Source organism: Patagioenas fasciata, chromosome 12 (genome assembly GCF_037038585.1).
Source record: "Patagioenas fasciata isolate bPatFas1 chromosome 12, bPatFas1.hap1, whole genome shotgun sequence".
NCBI lineage: Eukaryota > Metazoa > Chordata > Aves > Columbiformes > Columbidae > Patagioenas > Patagioenas fasciata.
Genome location: NC_092531.1, coordinates 10215530 through 10234210, shown reverse-complemented (window position 1 = coordinate 10234210; position 18681 = coordinate 10215530).

The following is an 18681-nucleotide window of genomic DNA, read 5'->3' as shown; positions in this document are numbered from 1 at the left end:
GCTGTAGCAGTGTAAAAAAAATCATACTGATCCCTATCCACATTATGCAAACTTTTTTTAGTTCTCATTAAATCATTATAAAGCAGCAGTTTGTTTGTTTGTTTAAATAAAGAGACATGCCCTAACTGAGGCACGCTTTTTACATCTGAATTGTTTGAATGCATTTTCTTTCAATCGGCAGAAAAAAATAGGTAAAAAAAATTGATCTGAAAAGGGAGCTTTTGGAAGAACTGCTTATAACTCTGATGATAGCGTACATGTCATTAGGAAAAGGTTAAAAAAAAAGAGGTAAGGAAGCATTGACATTAGAGATGTCGTATAAGGACTCAAAGCTTTTGACACTCAATACAAGGTACACTACTGCAAAACACAGAAGCAGTTTCATAGCCTTAAAAGCATTGCTAAAAGACAACCAACTTTCAGCAAGACAAAAAGTATCAAAGTCATTACTGATCATATGTGCCCTTCAGACGAAAGCCTTTCCAGACACTGATCAAATATTAAACAGAAGAATAGTCAGAATTGGCCAATAGTAAAATCTGTAATAGAAAATTCAGAGACTTACAACTTAATGCTTTTAAAACCTGATCAGGAAGGGAAAAGGAGTTAAAAAACTGTAGTCCCTAATAAACTGTTCAAAAATAGTGAAAATGTTTCTCCTTCTCTGAAGGAAGGAACTTCATATATTAAATGAGGAAAATACAAATTAATGTGTTCATTTGAAAAGCTGAATCTTTGTTCCCCAATTTAAGTAGGTGTGCAGACATAGCCAACCTTATTTAAGTCATAAGAATAATAATTAGGGTCGCTCTTCAGGAAAGCTCTTAATCACATGCTTACAGAAGCCGATAGCTTGGAATACCTAAGTGCTTTCCTGAAATGGGCCTTACTACGTGAATGTTAACATATGATGATCATATGGAAACTATCTGAATAATTTCATGCCTATTTATAATCTAGACAAACATGAACTCTCATTTCTTACTCAGTTTTCTCATGTAAAGGATTTCATTTAACTATGGGATTCCTGATAATAGTTGCATTTGCATCAAAAAGCTTACGAAATCTCATTCACTACATGTGACCACTTAGAAAATCTGTTTAAAAAGTGCTATACAAGCCAGAATAATATTAGACCATCTTCTTTGAATGAAAAGTAGCTATTGGGAAAAAAATTAAAAATCCTCTTGTAGTGAATACAGACTGGTTAATACAGACTAGTTAATACCACCTAAGAGTAAACAAAAAAAAAAAGAGCTGCTTCGACATTTCAGAGTCTCATAAAAATTCTCCTGGCAGATTCAAAAGGTAATATTTGTTATGTTTACATTGATGATATAATAATTTTCCTTTAGGACCTGGAGCAGCATTTAGCAAATATAACAGCTGTACTACGAATATTACAGTCTCTGAGCTTAACTCTAAATCTTGCAAAGGAAAATGCTATAAGAATATAGATTAAATAATCTGTAGCATATTTTGTCAAAACCAAATTTGCTATAGACCAGGTAACTTGTTTTTGTTTGCATGATTCCCATGCCCTGAAATATGAAGCAAATCCAGCAGTCTTGGTTTTACAAGTGGGTATCATCTGTATCCTCTAGCTGTCTGCCTTTGAAGAGCCTCCTAATAACGTTGTGGGGCAGGGAGAGAAAAAAATACCAGATAGATAGATGAGTGTAGAACATTTCTAAAAACTCTTCAAAACCGTCCAATTAATAATATTGTGAATAAGACCTGCTTGTTAAAAGCCTACTTGTATAAATGCTACCTAAAGGCAAATTTATCAGACTTATGAGAATTTTGTTTCAATATCCTGATCTGAGAAAACATTTTTCCCTGGTAACACTACAGAATATGGTAGTACCATAAATAAAATCCATCTAGAAATTTCTGAAAGGTGGTCATGCATTTATAGAATCAAACTGCTGCTTTGTAAATTATTTTGATCAGTAGTAAATAAAAACAAGCAAACAAAAGAATTACCTTCAATAAAAATATCAGAGCCCGTAATTATACGATTAGTTTGGGGTTTCCAAAACTGTTCAGTGTTAGCCTGACTTCGCTCCTACTGAACTCAAGGGCTGGCTCAAGGGAGAGAAAGCTGCTGGGCTGGGTGCTGGTGTGGAGCACGGGCCAGGCTGTCACCAGTGCCGCGAAGGGGCATTATTTCATGAGGAAATGTCAGCTTTGTGAACCTGCAGTGTTACAGCCAGGCCAGCTCAAGCTCTCGGAGTGCAACTATCATACCAACCCCAAATCCTCCACTAGGCTACTTCAGATGCCAGTGCTCCAGACGCAGGTGCTGAGGTGCAGCCAGGAGTTAAGGACACCAGATGACACTTCATGACTAGTGGGTCCACAATGTTTAAAAGTATGAAGCACATTTAAAAACTTCTGGTGTGGCTGTTTTTAAATGTGTACGATATGAGATTTAGGAACTACAGTATACATTTCAGGGGGGTGGCTGGAGTCAGACTGAGTTATTTAGTCTGTTCAATTTGTATCCTAATACAGATATACACAAGAGGAATACCTGTTTCATAGCCATCTTGCCAGTTATCAAAAGAACTAATTTGTAAATAAAATGGAGGACATAATAGCAAAACATTATATGTCAACTTGAAACACATTTTTAGAAAAAAAAATTCATTAGGGAAGAAATAGGTTAGTGCTTTAGTTTAACCCTAGACTTACAGCCAAATTTTTGCTTAATTAAAAATGAACACTACATTATACACTGAGACTCAAAGCAAGTTTTACTTAAGGAATAAATAGCACATATGGCTTTATCAAATTCTAGTCTAACTGTACTGCTGTTACATGAAATGCATGTAGGCTGTACTCCTGCATTGTCTTACTCTGTGCAATGGGAATACTGGATACCAGTAAAAGCAGAGGTTGGCATAATGGGACCTTCTGCTTTTTATAACAACCCAATGGACATCATTAGAAAAGCTGAGTGGAGTACCTGAACTCTCAAATGCTATTCAGAGAATTAGTGGAATTTAATGTCTGATGTCAGTCTATAGTAATGGAAGGCATGATTCAGTATTTGCAAATAGATATAAATTCCTTAGCAGTAAGCTTAAGTAGAAATTTAAATATTATCATAAGAAAAAAACATGGTAAAAAATATTTGTCTAAGCCTACAGTAAGATTTCAAAGTAAGATTTTAATTCATAGTGCTGTAAATCTAGAATGTCTGTTTTGGTGTTGTCTTGTCTCAGTCCTTGGCTCCTGAGAGAAAGTTTACACTATCACACAGGAGAGAGATGACTTTGGGATTTTTCAGTTCTTGGCACAGCTTGGAATTCTGAGGTCTCCTTACCTTCAGATTTGATTCATATGTTCTTGTGAGCAGGGCGAGTGAACAGAATATAGCTCACAGTGGTGTTTATAAGCTGGAATTTCGAATTTCAAACTTGCCAAGACTGAATGTAATTGGTCATTTTCAGGTAGTGCTAAATTTAGAATCAAGGCAGGGGAAAAAAAAATCATCTGCATTTGAGTGATCTGCACAAAACCTAACAGAGAAAAAATTCCCCATCACTGTCAATTGAATGAATATTCTATCAAAACTGCAGTCACATTGTGTTCTATTGAGATTAACTTTACCTGCTGAATGTCGTGAAATTTATTTCAGTGGCCTATGACCTCCATATATCAGTATCTGACCCCTATCTATATAAAACAGTAACAATGAGCTTAAGGCTGTCTTAAAGGCTGTCTGAGAGATGTATATTTACTGACATATAACCTGACTAAAGCCAAACATCATTACCCCTGTGACTGATTGGAGGGCAGCCATAACTTAACAGTTTTATTTCCCTTCTACAGCTGAGCTCCTTGACCATGCTAGCTGAGCTGACACGGCGTTTCAAGTCCTGTTACCAGCTCAATGGTTCTCTTACTAAAAAAAAAGAAACAACAACAACAAAAACCACAAACAAAAAACCAAACAAACAACAAACAAACAAACAACAAACCAACAAAAAACCACCACGAAACCAACCACAAAGGGGGGGTAAGGCAGGGGGAGAGAGGGGACTGGAAAAGGAGAAGGCACCTCGTCATTTAGTCTCTCCATCCTAATCATTGCTGATGGGCTATCAATAATCTCAACTTGGTTAAGCATCTGATTGAAGATTAAGTAAATTCTGCCTGGTTGTTTGCATGATCATACCTGAATCCAATAATTTCAATTTGAAGCAGATTTCTTTTTGGCTGCTCATTGGGAATTTCTTTAGAGTCAAAGATAGGCTGGAAAATAAGTTATTTTTGGTGGCGAAGCACGAGAACAAAATTCAAGTCGATGGGGTAAAGCAAACATGCTTTGAACATTCTGAAAGGAAATCTAAAAGAATAGTAGAGGCTTCATTTATGTATATACACGCACACACACCACTTCAGACAAGGACAATGGGAACAGAGGTCATCAGTAATGCTCCAGTCAGAAATATTTTGCCCAACTGCTTTAATAGATTGTTAAAATCTAAGAACAGCTATCCACTGATTCATAAATGAATCATGATTTTAAAAGAAAATAAAATGGGTCATGCCATTTTGCCCAGAATGTGTTCAATTATCTTGTGCACTACTATTTTGACACCCAGAGAATTATTTACAGCATGCACAACTACCTATGCGTCTCAGCCAATGTGTGTACTAATATGCTGTTAATAATGCATTCTGTGGACTCAGCATTCCTCTGACTTGCATCAGCTCTATTGTTTATGTAAGTATTTACTTCTTGGGAGTATCCCTGTATTATTTCAGTACAAGAAATTCCAAGCTCAATTTGAATCAAATAGACATGCTTTCACATTCAGCTGCAGCAGGGTGATTTTTGGAACAAACACATTCCTCCTTACTGAGACACAAGGAAAGTGCACGCTGAAATTTGCCTAAAATAATCAGAATAGTTAGTGACTTAAATAGCAGGTGGTGTCCTGTTGAAGGAGGAAGAGAATCATGGTTGAAGATTCATAGCTGCTTTGCCTCATACAGGTTTAAGTGTATAGTCTACTTTCCCACAGCTGTTGATTTTTCATAATCAGATTACCTGCATTTTCAGTAGTTTGCTACTGAAACACAGTGAACTAGTTTAGAGAGAGAAGTCAGATTCACGTCACAAGTCCTGAGTGCAAGAGCACTCACATCTGTGGTTACCCCACACAGCAAGTGCCTTGACTTGCTTCCTTCAGCTTTCACTGTTCGACAAAAATCTTTACATGTAGAGAAAACCGTTAGCCCAGGAGGCACAAATCAGAGTTAATGCAAGAAAGAAGAAACACTGTTTCTTTGTCAAATTCCATTTTTCTTTAACAGTCTCTCAGCCATCAACCTGGCAATGGCTGCTTGATTCTGCAGTCATGTGAGTGGGGACAATTCCTGTCCCAATCTACAGTGTGTTCTTAATCTGATGACAGAATTTGCTTCCTTAGGTAACAAATCTGGGAACTAGAATTTATCCAGCAGTAGATTTTGCTCCACTGAAGGGTAAATTAAGGTGGGTTTGTAATATCTTTGTTTATCCAAAACATTTAAATATATTGAAAGAACTTGAAGGCAGATTTAATTTAAGAGAAAAGTAAGGCCATTATATAAACAGCAGCAGATCTCATCCAGAACATGTCACATAAATATCATACTATCGAACAAGAAATGTAAATTATCATACATACTCTATAATTGAAATTGTATTATATGATAGTGAAGTCACCCATTTATCTACTCATAATCAATTCCAATAAAATATCATTTAGGAAAGTTGAGTGTAGTTCAGGGTGGATGGTTAGGAGGATATCAGTCATGGATGCACTGAAACAGTTCTGAAAGATAGTTCTACACAGAAATCCAGTTATTGCATACCTCATAGGAAAGACACTTGCCCTGATAGAAGCCAAAACTGTGGCATTCAGAACTAGAAAAACGTAAAGCAAGTATACTGAATAACTCTATTTTAAATAATGTTTTAAGGACATTTTTACACAAACAAGTTTTTACATTTGCAAGAAGTCATTACAAGAATGACATGGTGTTTAGTGCTAATAAGAGATGGCTCACAAGCGGGGGAAGAATCCTGATACATCATTAGAAGGTTCTGAGGATGTACAGGTTGGATGCTTGGTTTTAGAAATCCAACCATTCAGTAGGAGAAGCTGTGATTGACACAAAAGGAGGTAGAGTGCAACCGTTTTCTATCACTGCTGCCCTTCTACTGCAGTGTTTTAGATACAACAGCCTCCAGACACAAACAGTAAGTCATTTTGTTGAACTTGTTGGCATAAAATGACATGAAACAGACTAATTTTGCCATTCATATAGTACATCATTCCATATGAATTGCAGGAATGTTTATCATCTCGGTTTCAACAAAAATGTTAGTGGCTTAATCCAACAATAAAGTAATGAGAATAAAACGGAAATCATGACTACAGCTGAAGAAACAGGTCATGATGAATACTTAGTACCATCAACCTCTTCTGAAATTATTATTAATGATTTCTTTTTCTTCTGTTCCTCCTTTTATTGTGCACAGCTGCTCACCTTATCACTCGCATAAACTTATGTTAAACTATGGATTACTTATTATACATCGCTCTTCCAACAGTGGTAACCTAAGCTATACTGATTTTATCTCTTACACGTGTTCAAAAATTTAAACCTTCTATACAGCTATTCCCCACTCCATTGTGAATACTCATCTACATACATACTGTTGGCAATATTTACATGCTGGTATCTTCAAATCAGTTTTGAATCCATCAATAGTATGGAGAATAACAACTCAAGCATCTAAACATTCTTCATTAAAGTAGGGTACAAGAAGTGAGAAAACAGGATTGGATAAAAAGAATATTCATATATTCTCTCTAATTTTTTTTTGGCACTTACTCAGCCCCAGGTATAATCCTACATCGACTACTGCTAGTCCATCTTATTTCTCATATTGTGATATTGTTTTGTTTTCATGAAACCCAATGGATTCTGAACAAAGGGGCTTCTTCAGAAACTCGTGGGGAAAAAAATAACCATTTTGACCATCCTGTTTTAGCAGCTATAGCTAGCCCTGATTTGCTCTGCTTTGCCTGGCTGGATATACAACATATGTACATGCAATTTATCCAATTTTAGTAACACATGAGTAGACTAGGGCACTTCGAAAATAACCATGATAATCCATGGGCGTGATCAGGATACCTTGTTCCCACTTTTATGTTCTATTGCAAGATTTGAAACTAGGAGAGAGTTAATTTACAAGCATGTGTGTCTAAAGAGATCGAGAGGTGACAAGATAAAGGACAAATGCTACATCCAATGTTCTGTACCTAGAATTTAATTCCATTCTCTGACTGTCCCAACAGCTCTAGATTTTCTTCTTCATCTCAGCCTGTAAAAATAGTATTACTACTACACTACTGTGAGGATCACCCCTTGTAATGATATTCCGAAAATGTGCTGTTTTAATATCTTGGTCATTATTCTGGAAGATTCTACTTGACAACAGGTATGAAAGGCCACGCTTAAAATCTGTGGATACTGTTCACTATGAGAACTCCCATACCCTCACACTCCCTAGAGAAAATTCTTTGCAATACCAGCAGAATGTGTGAAATTTAAGGTGTTTCATTTAAGAAAAAGAATTCTACAGTAGAAGAGCTTTCTGTGAAGTTAAACAAAAAGCTAAAACTGCTTACTGTTCTCCTACAGTTCATACTGTCTAGCTTAAACCAGCATTGAACAATTTTGAAATATGCTGGGCGTTAGCCAGTGTTTTAAATTAGTTTATGTGATTTAGTTCATATTTTCAGGCCTCTTTATTAAATACCTCCCCGTTCCATCTTGCCTGATATTTGATCCAGCAAGTTTAATGACCATTCCTTCATTAAACATTACAAGCTTTTTAAGACCTTGGCAGTGCTGCATTTCATTCAATAACCTAGTGCTGCTACAAAGTCAACACTGAGTGCCAAGTTAATCCCTCGTGTCCACTAATTATGTCCAGTGCTGCAGCTTCTTGGGTGAGCCTGAATCACTGGGGAAGTGCAGGATTTCCAGGCCAATGAATTCAGCACTCCAGCTGTATCTCATGTCTTGACACTAGATGTCAGCGAAGGGTAATTGTTGTCTCAATTTAGGGGCCAGCCCAGGTAGCTACTAGCAACCTCTGTTAATGTTTTATAGCAAAGGTGAAGTATAGCTTAATACAAGCATCTGACATATACTACAATAAAAAAGGATATAGTTGTCTAGTGTTTTTAAAGTCAGTCGTAAAAGATGAATAATGATGCAGTTTAAAGCTAAAAGACAGCTGCCAAGCTGAATGGCCATGATGGATGTCTAAACACCCAGTGTAGAGAAAACCTGTTCCCTAGAGACCACCATCCAAAAAATTAATTACTACGATTCAGCATCTTTAAATGTGCCACTTAATATACTGCCGCCATAATTAAATTTCCAGCCCTGTGACCTTGAGACCATTTCCTGAGATAATAAATGAGATCAAGGTTTAATCGATGCAGATGCAAGTAGAAACTGTCCAAGGAAGCACAAAACCATCACAATATAGTCAAGGTCAGGAAAGAAAAACCAAGTGAAGCTGCGAATCAACACTAATTGCTTTCTTATGATAAAAGATGTTTATTTTAATTTGCTTTATTTGCAAACAACAGTTCCATCGTATACTCTGTGACAGCAGCTTTGAAACTCTAGCCACAAATGAAGTCAGTAGAGGGCATATTTGCCTCCTTGTAGATAGCAGTTCTTGTAGCAAATGAAGCCGAATTCAGTAGCACACTGAGATCTGATAACCAAGCTCATCATACATCAAACAATACAAAGACAAGAAACGACTGACTGCTTCAGGTACACTCCTTCGTCTCTAATGCAAGAAACCAAACAAAAAGGAGAGCCTTTGGGTAGAGATACAGAGATGAGAAGACTATTTTATGTCCTTTTCAAGTCTGAGTGATACAAAGGGTATGGTCTGACTTCCACTGTTGGACTTTAGTAGTGCTAAATCAGACACCACATATATATGGTGTCTCCTAAATACATAAATATCTAAATATATACACCACCATCAATACATAACACCATCATCAATATATAACACTACCTAGTAGAGGAACTATTATTTTAACAGAAGTATTATTGGGGTTGTCGTGCACTCAATGAGTTGAAGTGCAAGAGTCTCTGCAGGTAAGTGTCCTTAAGTGCATGCTGTTAGAGAAATTAGAACTAGGTGATGGGAAGGGGAGCATGTTTAAAAAAAATAAGACATAATAAGATGCTCTGACACCGAACCTTCAGAACGTTAAAAGACATAGAAGCCATCAGTAAGAGGACAGAGAGTTGAAAGTGTGAAACAATGTAGACAATAGATCTTTAAATAATAGTACTTGGACTTTCTTTTTTTTTTTAAAGAGATATTAAACAATAATCTCTATCAATCTTGTCAACTTCAACCAGATTAAACTATGAACCACTATGAATTCCAAGTTTAAAATTCAACTGATATAGTAGAAATAACATCTATAAATATCTCAAGAAAATCAAAGGTGCTGCAGTGATACACAAAACCCCAGTGTTGCCAGAAACACAGACTATAGAGAGCTCTGGAATCATACCAGAAAGACCAATGTACAAAAATTTGTACCAAAAGCAAAAGAGGACAAAACAGAACAGAGAACAGTCCACTAACCATCAGGGACTGGAGACTCCCAGTTACAAAACAGCTCAGAAGACATGAGGGAGTACAACTGTCATCAGGGCCTGTTTTCTGAGCATTAGAGTCACAGGACTGTGCTATATATGTAGTTAACATTGATGTTAATCCCACGAGTGAGCATGCACATGTGTAAAACCTGAAGACACAGTGGAGATGATAAAGACAATTATTTCCTGATCAAAAACTACAATCTACGCTTGAAAAAGGAAAAGTCATCATAAAACAGCTATCAGGTCTACAAAATGATGCAACAAAATCACCTTGAGGACTCAATCCAGCTGTAGTTCTGAGAGACAGGTAGTAGTAGCCTGAAAAACAAACCAACCAACCCACCCCCCATGGTATTACTGTCTCAGAACAAAGTCTTCTAGGGGATGGAGATAACAGTAGAATTTGATTTGACTTAGGCTGAGACAATACTATACTGGAAATTAAGAGTTGTTCAAACTTGTAGTTAATCTGCATTCAGTATAATGCAGTTAAAAGTTGGATTTAAAAAAATTGACTGAAGTTAACACTTTCAACATTCACATGGATTTTGGCTGTGTTCTTGTGTTTGTAGGTAAGCTGGGAAATCCACTCTGCCTGATGTGAAAAATCTCCTGTCATTCTGTGTGTACCAGTAAAACCTTCAGAGAACGAAAGTAAGAGGAAACAAAGTCTTCGCTCTTATCTCACAGGCTAGTGCTGTGCTGCATTATTCCAACACCCCTCTCAACAAGTCACATTGCATGACCGTCATTGCATGACAAATGGCACAGACTGCCAACAGTGGTAGCTCCCAACTTTTCTTATTGAAAGATTCATTCATATGCACCAAGACAACATGAAGGCTACTTCTGATAAGAACAATGGGCAGTTTCAAAGGAGAATAGGCAACTTTTCAATGACAAATTTTTATTTTACATTTTTAGCCTAATTTGGTCTCTTTGTGATAAACAAGATGTTTTACATATGCCTAGTAGGAATAATTGATAGTTCATGCTTCTATGTGTTATACTTGTTAAAATATTTGCATTTAAAAGCAAAGTTGGACTTCTAGCTCTAGGCTACGTATGTGTCTTTCCTAAGGAGTCTCAACTAGAAGAAGCATTCTGAATTATAATTGTCTTCCAAATCTCAAATTAAGAGAGACAGAACACTGTTAACCCTTCACTTAAATCACTTATCCATGTGAAAACAAACTGTGATTTAGGAAAGTTGAGTAGAGACCTGGCAGAGGGGCTGGAGTCACTTGACTCCTATATTGAATCAGCACAATTAGACAGATGAGTAAAGATTACTTACGTTGTCAAGGGTTGGAAGATCTGGCCTCAGGTAATTATAGCATCAGAATACATGTACTTTATAAGGAGATCAATTTCACAGTTAAAAGCTTTATAGCTTGATTCAGAAAAGCAAATTACTCAAAACTTTGCAGAAAATAGTAATAGATATTGAAAGAAGAGGTCATGTGTTCAAAACACTTCCTGAACCCCTTACACAAGCATTTCTTACCTTCAAAGAGATGTGCTGCATAGAGTGCTTCCTGTGTTGAACATATGGAACTTGACAACATATGCACTACAGAAACACGGAATACGGAGATGCAAATTGAGTGTTTTCAACCGAGGCAGCTGTGAGAAAGAATACAACATTTGAAGGCTAAGATTTTAAAAAGTGACTCATTACTTTTCCATGTCTCTCTCTGGTGATGTGCAGGCTGAGCAGACAGAAACAATCAGAGTTTTCCCACTTGCAGACTTCTGAAATACTTGGAGCTCAGCATGACAAAACTTAGTGTAAAGTTTTTAGTTGCTTTTCAACACACAACTGATTTTTTTTTCATTTAAGCTCCTTGATAGCAATGAATTAACACAAAAAGTACCAGAATAAATGCACAGCTTAACTCGTAATTTACACAGCTTTCAAAATCTGAGTATTATAATGGCTATACTTGCTGTATATAAGGTCACACGTTATTGTAACAACCTTCATTTTAAGCATGCATGTGTGGGCATGCAGGACATCAGATGATTCTGTGCAAGAGAGAAGGCTGTACAGTGCTGAGCATGACTTACCATCCCCAGCTCTTGGCAGCTGGCTCCATCCCTCACACCTCCATCCCAACACAGCAGCATTTGCTAAACCAGACAGAACCTGGCAGCTGCAAAGCTGGCTCTCCCTCTTCCTTCCCACACTTAAGCATTCTCACAACAGATTTTGTGCCAAATTCCAGCAATTTTCATCTCTCCTATTTGTCTCTTGCTCTAGTACAAAGTGAAAAAGGGAGGAAGGCAGGGAAACTGGCTGGGCTACTGCCTTCTCCCTAAGGGACCTGCCTCCAGAGACAGAGCGCAGGCAAGCAGTTGTCGCATCTGTTGCAGTTCTGGAGTGGTGAATGCCTTGGGTCGTGGACTGACCATATTCAACTTCACTATCAGCTGCATATGAGTTTTTATGTCAATCTAGGCACAGCCTACAACCAGCCTCAGCGTTAGAGAAGGTGCAACTAAATCCCAGGTAAGACCAAGACTTTGTGTTCATGGACTGATGTCATTCTGTCCTGTCATTTATTCTGGAAATGCAGCAGGATTTGCCTTACTAGTTCATACTTTCATTTTCACCAAAACTTTACTATTATTACTGTTAGATTGCAAATGCAGTATGTGATATTTAAATAGCGTAAAGGAAGAGCAAAGTCCAGTACAGTTAGTAAATGCATCACCTAGGGAAAGAAATGAGAATGAAGTAACAGCTTGAGAATAGTGAGGTGTTAATTCCTTACTTCTGTAGGCACAGAAAGACATAATATTTTGGGGTACACTGGGGAAAAATAGAGCAGATTAAATAATTTGTATTGTTATTTGGTCAAGCAAAATGATAGCAATGTATGTATCAGGTACTACATCCACCTGAGGGACTTGCCTGCAGCACCCCAACCTCAAAATGAAGCTTTCATTAGCTTTCAAATACTTAACCATCCTTGGTAAATATGGACACCAACATGTTTTGCTGGCATGAGAGACTTTATTAACAGATTTCTGCTCCACATACTACACCAAAGATGAGAGAACTAAGTGCTTACAGTGAAACAGTAGGGAGGCTTATTAAATCAATACACATCTGTTAGATAGTGGACTCTAAGTCAAGAATGCTATTCTGAAAACCTCTCAGCAAAATGTTGCTTGTTTGGCAGTGTTTTCCTACAGCTGTTCCCTCACCGAAGAATCCCCTCCAGAGCTGACCGTCTATTTTGTAGTGTTCCGTTCCTAACAAGCATATCCAAACATCTCTGCCAAATGGAAGGATTCTCCAAACATCTCAGACAATATTCTCAAGTATGCCAGCAAGATGCTGAGAAGTTTAAATCTCTTCATCACATAACAGAAGGTTATGGCCTTGTGAACACTAAGTAAGCTAATAGGAGCCAAAAAAAATCCCTATAGCAGTTGCAATGTACCAGTAACAATTTGTAATGACATCTCGAAATACCTGCAAAATTATACATAGATATATATAAATATATAAAATACATTAGTGTATTTTACATATATATGATATTTTATGGCACATGTACAAGACCATTGGGACGTGTAGCCCTTTCTTGTGTAAGACAGCATGATCTCGCGGCTCAGTCAGCGGGCATGGTTCTGGTCTGTGCTCTGCCTCTCCCTTGTAAAGTCACTTCCCAGTCTGTGTGCACTCATCTGTCTTGTTTATTTTTGTCACAAATTGTGCAAGGCAAAAGTTGCCCCTTGCAGGATCTATGAAACGTTCAGCAATTTAATTCAGAGCCCCTGGGCACTACTGTAATAAACACAAATAAAATAATATTTACCCAGTTACATATGGGTAAATATTTTACCTTTATCACCTTAAAGTAAACACACAGCTCAATTCTTAGCTAGCGTGTCTATATTCACTCAGAATGTAACAGTGAAGAAACTTAAAGATGAACATATATTTAATAGATGTAATGAATAGGAGACTATGCAAATAAAGTAAGATGCTCTGAAAAATGGCACTGAATACAGAAATATCACCTTATGTTTACGAAATGTCACTCACCCTTGTTATTTCCATGATAAGTGTAAATGTGGCTACTTCTGTAAGATTTGAATTCACATTTTACAGACATGCAAATGTTTTCTCTGCAGTGGCAAACAAATGAGAAATGTACACATAAGGCTGTCATGTACTGACTCACCATGGCAATTCCTAATACAGTGGTTTCAGTGACAGCACTGGGCATGTGCAGAAAAAAATAAAGGATGGCTGATGTTTGCACACTAAACAGTGTGAATCATAACATGACATCAATATTAATCTATGCCTTATAAAATCTTAAGACCTTTTCATTTAATGAATATGATGCTGCACAACAATGTAATCTGTACTTTTCCAAATTAGCCACAAACCATCTGGTTTCTCTCCAATTACTTGATTTTTTTTGCTATATCTCTAAATGTTACTGACCTAAAAAAGATTTCATCAAAGGCTGTTGGAATCCTAACCCCTCCAGCAACTATTAAATTGGTCCACTCTGTGTCCTGTGCTGACAAATCATTATACTCCAGAGCCTTACAATCCATGGTAGTATCTCAATTAGAGATAAAGATGAAGCAACAGTGTTCCGTTCCTAATTCATCCATCTATCTAAAAATGACTTTATGCTTAAATAAAATAGAAAATCTATATACAGTGATCCCTAGTCAGTCATTGCTAAATTCACTGGTAACAGGATATTGTTTCTGCAGTAAGCTAATCAAGTGGTTTCAAATCAACAGTTTAAAGGTTTGTGAAGTGTCCTGCCTAAGTTAAATGACATTGAAAACAGCATACTTTTCTTTTTTTCTCATATTTTCTTCCAGTTTGCATTAAGCAAACTGAATTTCTGCATAGCTTTCTGTTTAGTCTTGACGTGCACTCTGCTTCATCAGTGAAGACTGGCTCACAGAAGTAACACGTACTGAGATTCAGGGCATCCCGAAAATAACAGTTAACTGAATAAAAAATAGAATTTTATTAATTTCTTCAGTTTCATTAACTGATCATCCTCGTACAAAAAGACAACAGTCCAGCTTAGCCCTTCCAGTCTCCAATGCTAAAGCTATTCCCAAACATGTCATAAGTACCACAGAATTTATTACCTTTGGCACTAAAATACCAATATCACGCACCAGCAGCTCAGGAGATTCCAAGATAGCTTGGAAGTGAAATTAAATATTTCTTCTTCTAATGGGCAAATATTATACATATGACTGAGCCACAGTTCCTAAAGCTGAACAAAAACGACCCAAACAACAGTAACTGTTCTTGTTTGGGTGGATCTTTTAACTCTAAATTTCAGTATACTGAGAATAGGCTGTCTTGTCGGCAGCAGCTACTCTGAAGGAAAAGAGCACGGTTTATGCCATTCCTATAATGCTACTTTTCTGAATTTGAAATCCAGTATGAGAGGCAACAACCACTAAATGGCAGGAATTATTTTAGCCTTAGTTAGAAAAATAAGCAAGCTTATTTCTTCTCAGAACAGCACTTCAGAGGAATCATCCATATATATTAAAAAACAAAGCAAAACAAAAAAACCCCACACACTAGTTCTTGCAGTGGGACCTGTGCCATTTGTTCAAGTAATCTCTGTGGACTTATATGATCACTTCCAAGCTACTACAGATTTTCTGGTATGTCGTGTCACTACTACGATAACTGTTTTTTTCTTTGTGGAACAATCTGCAGGACATTAAATACAGCCATATTTTACTACTAAATCATCTGGCGCCTACTGAAACCTTCAGGAAACTATTTGGTTGTCTTTTTGTGCTCCTTATTATTAGAACATGGCAACTTAAGAGTACAAGAACTTCTTTAGGCAACAAACAGATTCTAATTTGTCTGTGTATTTGGGACACTGTAAGCAAATTGATGGAAATCTATCTTGCATTGACAGCTTTTCCATATTGCTTTGGCATCATCATCCCCCACTTGACTACTCGAAAATAATCATCATTTTAAATACCAAGTGGTTCCCCAGATAGGTTGCATAAGCAACAGCATCCAATAACTTTCAGAGTACTTTGAGCTTGTTGAGATGCTCAACATATTCTGCCAGACTTAAATTCTGTTTTAATGAATCATGACATAATGCTGAAGATGTCTTCAGATTTTCCATCTTCCTGAGTGGGCCACTTCATGTATTTCAAGTCACGATTACTTATATCCACCACATATGTACATGTACCGCTCTATTGGCTTGTCACACCTAAAATGGAGCAAATAAAATGTATTTACCATGGTTGGCAAGGAAGGAAAACGTTTAACTTCAGCAAAGGAATACTGTAGCTGCTACACAAACATAAATTAATCTCAGTGTTTCAAAGTACAAGCCAGACACATACATTAATGCTGACAATTCATCCAATTTGGGACAGTGGAGCTTTAATGGTTTACCTCCATCTTTACAGTTATCTTAAGATGAGGTTGCTGTCTGTGATCTTTACTTGCTCTCTTAAAAAAACTATAGTTTTAACACTGGAAATTTTATTTTATTCTGAATAAGCTTTTCTGAGTCAATGTGGTGGCTTATGTATTGGTGGGTCAAATTTCATATGGAATTTTAAGTTATCTTCCTAACAGATATGTACAATAAAATGCTATGTTGTATTCCACTGCCATGTAACAGGAAGATGAGAAGACAGCCATTCATCTTTGGATATGTTTTTTGGATTGTAAGACTGTTAAGCTTTTTCTTTCCCCTCTGGAGTTCAGAACTAGTTTTTCTAATGGTAACACAGCATTTTGCTCCTATCAGTATGGGAGCAATGAATGTTTACATTGTAGGTGTAAAGTTTTATCGTAAACACACTAGTCTGGCATAACAACTCCCATGAACTTTTTGGAACAAGCACTGATTCAGACTACAAAATTAATTTGAATTACATCACTGTCTGTAAGGGAACAGCATGATACCTACTGTGAAATTAATATTCCTACCATATAAATCTTTTTTAAATTTAGTATCTTAATATGACCCATGACTTAAGTCACCTTTTGTACTGCTTTCTGTTTGACTATAATTTTATCTATTAATCATGTTAATCCAATAGAATCTGCCTTAATCAAATGCAAGTCAATTACCCACTTCGTCAAATTATATTTTTAATGAAAGACATTTTTTAAGATTGAATACCAATTAGGGACGTGTTTAGGGAAGTGTGCCCAGCCTTAGAGCATGGGGACACTTGGCTCTCCATTGAGAAGGTAGTTTTCCCATCCACTCCTGGGTCAAGTAGTCTGAAGAACAGCCTGAACTCAGAGCAGACAGCTGTTGCCTATGCACGTGGGCTCTGTCCCACCCCAGCAAATGTCCGTGTGCCTGCTGGCTGATCGTACAGAGGGATTAGCTAGGGACACTTTGGAGGACAGATCACAAGTTGCCACATGCGAACTGAAATGAGGCAGAAAGCTACACTGGCCAATGGCTGTAGACCTGGGATATGACAATCAAATGTACCAGCGCCAGAGATGCCTGGATATTCCGTTCCCTGAGCCACAAAGGCTTACTCAGAAAAGCTTCCCTGACCATAATAGCACGTTTTCTATCCCTTTCATTCCCCTGCAGCTAAAACTCAGAAGTGCAAGCTCTGTATTTCGCAAATTCATTTCCATCCTCATTTGGCCAAATTAATTAAATCCTAGACCACACTTCAAGGTATGGAACATTCCACAAAAATTAGTTGTGCTTTCTTTTTGTTCTACCATATGATCACACCTGAAAATGAAGAGTGATTGATCTGGTAGAGGAAGAATGCTAACTGACCCACATGGGGAATCTAGCCTTTCTAAATCCACTGTGTGTAAAGGGAATCTCCACCTCGTTTCGCTTTCTATTCCCATCTTTTCAGTTCCAATTTACCTCGGTGTCCTGCAGTTTCTCCCATTCCAGACTTGCTTCCATGACAGCTCCAGGGACTCTTTCTGAGAGCAATTGCTTAATCTGCAAGCAGGTCTGCGTACTGGTCCTTTCAGTAGTCCAGGATCTGGTCATTCATCCCAATATCCCTTTCCTTGGTAGTTACAAAGTATAAAATAGTCTGTCTACTAAATAATACACCTCTATTTTAAGCTTTATATTACACCAAGATCTTAATGGTACCATTAGAAACAAGTTCTGCGGGGAAGAAGGGATGATTGATGTTAAAAGACAGACACACATAAATGCATTGTGCGCACACAAATATTTCACAGGCAGCAACATCACAGATTCAGAGGTTCCTTAAAACAAAGTAAGACAATGTTCTTTAGCTATTTACACTTACATGTAAAGCACATCTAGCATAAAGTAACCTGAACATGCTCCCTCAGGAAGAAGGCTGGTGCACTGCACTTTGCAGGTATGTAGTTCCTTTGGAGTGGCAAAAGAGTCTGCACAAGGTGCGCTTCTATCAGAGTATGACTGAGTTTAGAACTGAGGAACTTGAAAGAATAAAGGTAAACAGACTTCTCTTAGAATACAAACCAAACCAATGTCAGGAAGCCTGCCAAACTGGGGAAAGAATCCAGCCACCTCAGACTGATGGAGAGCTTGTGGCAATCACAGTCTCAGAGGAATTTTTCATTGATACTGACTGGATTAATATTTTTTAGGAGCAGAAGTGATGAAAACATCTTGATTTTTAACAGCCTCCACACCCAGTTCTTTTTCCCATGTTCTAACAAAAGACACGCTTCCTTAACAAAAGCTGCCACCACCCTCTCCTGGTGACCTTCATCTCCTTAGGGGAATATCGACCCTGCAGTTCAGAAATCTGACTGTAGCTCATTTAAGCTTTTAAAGGACATTTAATAAGTCCTAAGACAGTAGTGCGCTTCTTTTTTAGGATGAATTTTAAATCTCTTAGATTCAATATTTATACCAAACAGCTGATCAGAAAGGAGTCTTATTGGAGAGTGGGGCTGCTTAT